Here is a 5,942-nt window from a genome sequence, read left to right as displayed (position 1 = left end):
CAAATAGTCTGGTTAGTGCAATTATGCTGACAGAACGCTAACATCGATACGCTGGTATATTGAGCTTTTGATTCTGGTTTTGTGATTGTGCCAAGTCAAAATTGCCTCCCCGAATTCTTTATTTGATTTGAATTCTCCGTTAGCAGGGAAATGTTGCCCAATATTATCCAGTTTGCTAAATTCTTCTCATATTCGAGCAGAATTGTTAGAATTTGTGAGCTTCTATCACGTTCTGACCTTTTTTTGTTATGTCTTTCTTTTAGTATGGGCAGGGTGTGAGTTGGGTGGGTTGTCTGTTAGTTTTTCTATGAGTTGGTATATCTGTGTTTGGCCCGGTATGGTTCTCAATCAGAGGCAGCTGTCAATCGTTGTCCCTGATTGAGAACCATACTTAGGCAGCCTGTTTTCACCCTTGATTGGTGGGTGATTATTTTTCCGTTTCAGTGTTTGCACCATTCGGGAATGTTTCGGTTTTCATTTCGAAAGTCCAAGAGGAGAGCTGTTTGCGAAGTGAGTTGGTGCTTCGGCAGAGAAAAGAATTGAACAACGTGGGGCTCAACCCACGGCCCTGAGATTAAGAGTCTCATTCTCCAACAAATCAGCCACCCAGGAACCTCAACGGTAATATTGACTTGGTCCGAATATCGTACAGCTCTGTTTGTGGAAAATGTGGTGATCACTGAGAGTGTTGTTAATGGATGCTGTGGTGCAATCTGGGGCGGCAGGGTAGCCTAGTGGTTAGAGCGTTGGACTAGTAACCGGAAGGTTGCAAGTTCAAACCCCCGAGCTGACATGGTACAAATCTGTTGTTCTGCCCCTGAACAGGCAGTTAACCCACTGTTCCTAGGCCGTCATTGAAAATAAGAATTTGTTCTTAACTGACTTGCCTAGTTAAATAAAGGTAAAATAAAAAATAAAAAAACATCTGTGAGCATGTTGTACTTATACAGCAGTATAGAGCAATTAGATGACAAGGTTGTGAGAATTCTTCTTGAATCCTCTCCCTGTCTATTTCTTGTCCAGAAAATGAGCATTTATTCCATCCATTTCGGAGGACGTTTCATAGGTAATAGGTATGTCATTGAGATAAAAGGTCAGAGTGCAGGCACAGCTAGGATTCAAATCCATAGTCTTCTGAATCACCAGCTATGCCTGACACGTCAGCAATGCAGGGTGGCAAGCCTGCTCGAAAGTCCAAGCGGAGGGCTGTTTGCGAAGTGAGTTGGTGCTTCGGCAGAGAAAATAATCGAACAACGTGGGGCTCAACCCACGGCCCTGAGATTAAGAGTCTCATTCTCCAACGAATCAGCCACCCAGGAACCTCAACGGTAATATTTACTTGGACCGAATATCGTACAGCTCAGTTTGTGGAAAATGTGGTGATCAGTTAGTGTTGTTAGTGGAACCTGTGGTGCAATCGGTTAGTGTATAGTGCTTATACAGTAATATGCAGCAAATTGATGACAAGGTTGTGCGTTCAAGCTCCACTAGGAGCAAGTATTCTTCTTGAACCCTCTCCCTGTCTATTTCTTGTCCAGAAAAGGAGCATTTATTAAATACACTTAGGAGGACGTTTCATAATTAATTGGTATGTCATTGAGATAACAGGTCAGAGTGCAGGGACAGCTACCATTCAAATGTATAGTCTTCTGCATTACCAGCAATGCAGCCTGCTCGAAAATCCATGCGGTTGGCGAAGTGAGTTGGTACTTCGCCAGAGAAAATAATCACCCAACATGGGGCTCGAACCCATGACCCTGAGATTAAGAGTCTCATGCTCTACCAACTGAGCTAGCCAGGTTCCTCAATGGTAATCTTGTATTGGTCCGAATATCGTACAGCTCTGTTTGTGCAAAATATGGTGATCAGTGAGAGTGTTGTTATTGGATCCTGTGGTGCAATCGCTTAGTGTATAGTGCTTATACAGTAATATGCAGCAAATTGATGACAAGGTTGTGCGTTCAAGCTCCACCAGGAGCAAGTATTCTTCTTGAACCCTCTCCCTGTCTATTTCTTGTCCAGAAAAGGAGCATTTATTAAATACACTTAGGAGGACGTTTCATAATTAATTGGTATGTCATTGAGATAACAGGTCAGAGTGCAGGCACAGATAGGATTCAAGTCCATAGTCTTCTGTATCACCAGCTATGCCTGACACGTCACCAATGCAGGGTGGCAAGCCTGCTAGAAAGTCCAGGTGAATGGCTGTTTGCAAAGTGAGTTGGTGCTTCGGCTCAGACAAGAATCACCTCATTTTTGGTATCGACCCTACGATTCTGAGATTAAGAGGCTCATGCTCAAATGTCTGAGCTTGCCAGGCAGATCAAATGTAGTACCGAATATCGTACAGATATATTGGTTCAAAATATGTTGATCAGTAGGAGTGCTCTGCATAGCTCCTGTGGCGCAGTCGGTTAGCGCATGGTACTTATACAGCAGTATGCAACAAAGCAATTCCGAGGTTGTGAGTTCGAGCCTCATCAGGAGCAAGTACTTTTCTAGTATATTTCTTGTCCAGAAAAAGAGCATTTATTCAATCTATTTCATAAGTAATTGGTATGTCATTGAGATAACAGGTCAGAGTGCAGGGACAGCTACCATTCAAATGTATAGTCCTCTGCATTACCAGCAATGCCTGACACATCACCAATGCAGCCTGCTCGAAAATCCAAGCGGTTGGCGAAGTGAGTTGGTATTTCGCCAGAGAAAATAATCACCCAACATGGGGCTCGAACCCATGACCCTGAGATTAAGAGTCTCATGCTCTACCAACTGAGATAGCCAGGTACCTGAATGGTAATCTTGTATTGTCCGAATATCGTACAGCTCTGTTTGTGCAAAATATGGTGATCGTTGAGAGTGTTGTTAATGGATCCTGTGGTGCAATCGTTTAGTGTATTGTGCTTATACAGTAATATGCAGCAAATTGATGACAAGGTTGTGCGTTCAAGCTCCACCAGGAGCAAGTATTCTTCTTGAACCCTCTCCCTGTCTTTTTCTTGTCCAGAAAAGGAGCATTTATTAAATACACTTAGGAGGACGTTTCATAATTAATTGGTATGTCATTGAGATAACTGGTCAGATCTCAGGCACAGATAGGATTCAAGTCCATAGTCTTCTGTATCACCAGCTATGCCTGACACGTCACCAATGCAGGGTGGCAAGCCTGCTAGAAAGTCCAGGTGAATGGCTGTTTGCAAAGTGAGTTGGTGCTTCGGCTCAGACAAAAATCACCCCATTTTTGGTATCGACCCTACGATTCTGAGATTAAGAGGCTCATGCTCAAATGTCTGAGCTTGCCAGGCAGATCAAATGTAGTACCGTCTTGGACCGAATATCGTACAGATATATTGGTTCAAAACATGTTGATCAGTATGAGTGCTCTGCATAGCTGCTGTGGCGCAGTCGGTTAGCGGCGTGGTACTTATACAGCAGTATGCAATGAATCAATGCCGAGGTTGTGAGTTCGAGCCTCACAAGGAGCAAGTATATTTCTTCTCCAGAAAAAGAGCATTTATTCAATCTATTTCATAAGTAATTGGTATGTCATTGAGATTACAGGTCAGAGTGCAGGGACAGCTACCATTCAAATGTATTGTCCTCTGCATTACCAGCAATGCCTGACACATCACCAATGCAGCCTGCTCAAAAATCCAAGCGGTTGGCGAAGTGAGTTGGTATTTCGCCAGAGAAAATAATCACCCAACATGGGGCTCGAACCCATGACCCTGAGATTAAAAGTCTCATGCTCTACCGACTGAGCTAGCCAGGTACCTTAATGGTGTTGTTGTATTGGTCCGAATATCGTACAGCTCTGTTTGTGCAAAATATGGTGATCGGTGAGAGTCTAGAAAGTCCAGGTGACTGGCTGTTTGCAAAGTGAGTTGGTGCTTCGGCTCAGACAAGAATCACCCCATTTGTGATATCGACCCTACGATTCTGAGATTAAGAGGCTCATGCTCAAATGTCTGAGCTTGCCAGGCAGATCAAATGTAGTACTGACTTGGACCGAATATCGTACAGATATGTTGGTGCAAAATATGGTAATTAGTGAGTGTGCTTTTGTCAAGGGAATTTTTCATCAATGATGACTAATTATGTATACATTTCAATCAGGACTGACTAATCAGAATACTATTATGTTACTGTATATGTACTAATCAGAATACTATTATGTGACTGTATATGTATGAATTTTCTTTTTAATCTTAGTACAGAATATAATGTGTGCAAATATAATCAAGAATTAGATCAATGACTGTCTGTACCATGGTAGAAATGAATGAACTTATAGCCAGACTGTCTAGAAGGCTTATCTAAACCAGCTGTCCTAAGCTCAGTCATATATCATCTTAATAGGGCGAGACGATGTGAGAACCATACAGCCTTTGTACAAGATCGGAGATGACACGGGTTGGTACTGAAACTAATGACGTCATTTTAAGTTCATAACCTGTGGTAAAATGTGTAAGGAGCAGTACTCTCTTGAATAAAAGCTGTTGTTTGACTTTAAGACTGGGCTCTGTCCATTTTTATAAAATAAGGTTCATACAAACCCTTATGAATTGACAGTGTTTAATTTTAATTGGGTGTTAAAACATAGAGGAATTTAATTCCTACAACAATTGGTCCTTCACACCGGGATCTAAACTGTACTCTATATCATCTACTTCATCCTTATGTAATACATGTATCACTAGCCACTTTAACTATGCCAATTTGTTTACATACTCATCTCATATGTATATACTGTACTCGATACCATCTACTGTATCTTGCCTATGCTGCTCTGTACCATCACTCATTCATATATCTTTATGTTCATATTCTTTATCCCCTTACACTGTGTATAAGACAGTCGTTTTGAAATTGTTAGTTAGATTACTTGTTGGTTATTACTGCGTTGTCGGAACTAGAAGCACAAGCATTTCGCTACACTCGCATTAACATATGCTAACCATGTGTATGTGACAAATATTTGATTTGATTTGATAAAATACCCGTCTCTGCCATCTGGAGGTCGTACGCCCGAAAAATTTGTGCACGAGCGGGTCTGGTCCCTTTATTTAAGACCTGGCCTCTGAAAAGACTAGGCCGGTGTACACCCCAGAGCGACAGGGACGGTGACTAGATCCAACGAACAATTCTTTTCCCAGTCGGGGGCGCGGTCAATAGCCTATATTCTCGATTCTGGGGGATTTGAGTTCTTTGATTGATGTTCTAACATTTTTAGAATTCATCAATAATGGGAGCTTTGCTATTCCCACAGGGTTTTATATGACCAACATACACTGGGTTTTGTATAACCGATATACACTGGGCATAATTACCTGTGGTAATGTGCACTACCGTAAATAAACTAAACTTAATCATGAGAGGCATATTCGCCCGAGATTAAGACGGGATATTTAATAGGTGCTGGGGGATAGGACGGTGATCTTGGACAAATACTAGGCATGGAGAGATAGGAAGGAATGCTATGTGGACAAGATAACTGGAATGGTCATTTGAATTGTGGGAGTATTGATCATCGTTCCGACTCAACAAATAGTACTGAACTATCCAAATGAGGAGGAGAGGGAAAACTAAAATCTAGAGAAATGGGATATTACGGGAGATTACCATTATAGGAGAACAAAGAGAATGGAAGGGAGGCGTCCAAAATCTGACTCAGACAAAGAACCTGAATAGAAGCTGATATTACTAAAATAGTCAGGAAGGGTTTTAAATTAGGACGATTTTCTGGGAATTCTCGGTGTCAAAGTTTGCGACTACAGACAATTATAATAATATAGTTATTGGCGGGGAAACTCAATCATTTTAATAGCGGGACACCAAGGTTCGTATTTCAGCTTTGAAACCGATAGACTAAAATTGATTTTAGATTGTAATTCATCTATTTGTATGTTTTGCCTGAAAAAATACGGTCGCTAGTGTTTGTA

The 5,942-nt window shown here is 41.6% G+C and overlaps 4 non-coding genes across 4 annotated transcripts; 1 reads left to right on the top strand and 3 right to left on the bottom strand.

Annotated features, from left to right (window-relative positions):
- Positions 1-1,728: 1,728 nt before the first annotated feature.
- Positions 1,729-1,801, bottom strand: trnak-cuu (transfer RNA lysine (anticodon CUU)). Its single transcript has one exon. It is a non-coding gene; the product is annotated as a tRNA-Lys (tRNA).
- Positions 1,802-2,395: 594 nt separating this feature from the next.
- trnai-uau (transfer RNA isoleucine (anticodon UAU)) lies at positions 2,396-2,489 on the top strand. The gene is made up of 2 exons: positions 2,396-2,433; positions 2,454-2,489. It is a non-coding gene; the product is annotated as a tRNA-Ile (tRNA).
- A 225-nt stretch (positions 2,490-2,714) lies between these two features.
- trnak-cuu (transfer RNA lysine (anticodon CUU)) lies at positions 2,715-2,787 on the bottom strand. Its single transcript has one exon. It is a non-coding gene; the product is annotated as a tRNA-Lys (tRNA).
- A 912-nt stretch (positions 2,788-3,699) lies between these two features.
- On the bottom strand, positions 3,700-3,772 carry trnak-uuu (transfer RNA lysine (anticodon UUU)). The gene has a single exon. It is a non-coding gene; the product is annotated as a tRNA-Lys (tRNA).
- Between the last annotated feature and the right edge of the window lie 2,170 nt (positions 3,773-5,942).

This window comes from Oncorhynchus kisutch, linkage group LG25 (genome assembly GCF_002021735.2).
Source record: "Oncorhynchus kisutch isolate 150728-3 linkage group LG25, Okis_V2, whole genome shotgun sequence".
Classification (NCBI taxonomy): domain Eukaryota; kingdom Metazoa; phylum Chordata; class Actinopteri; order Salmoniformes; family Salmonidae; genus Oncorhynchus; species Oncorhynchus kisutch.
This window is presented reverse-complemented; position numbering and strand designations above follow the sequence as displayed.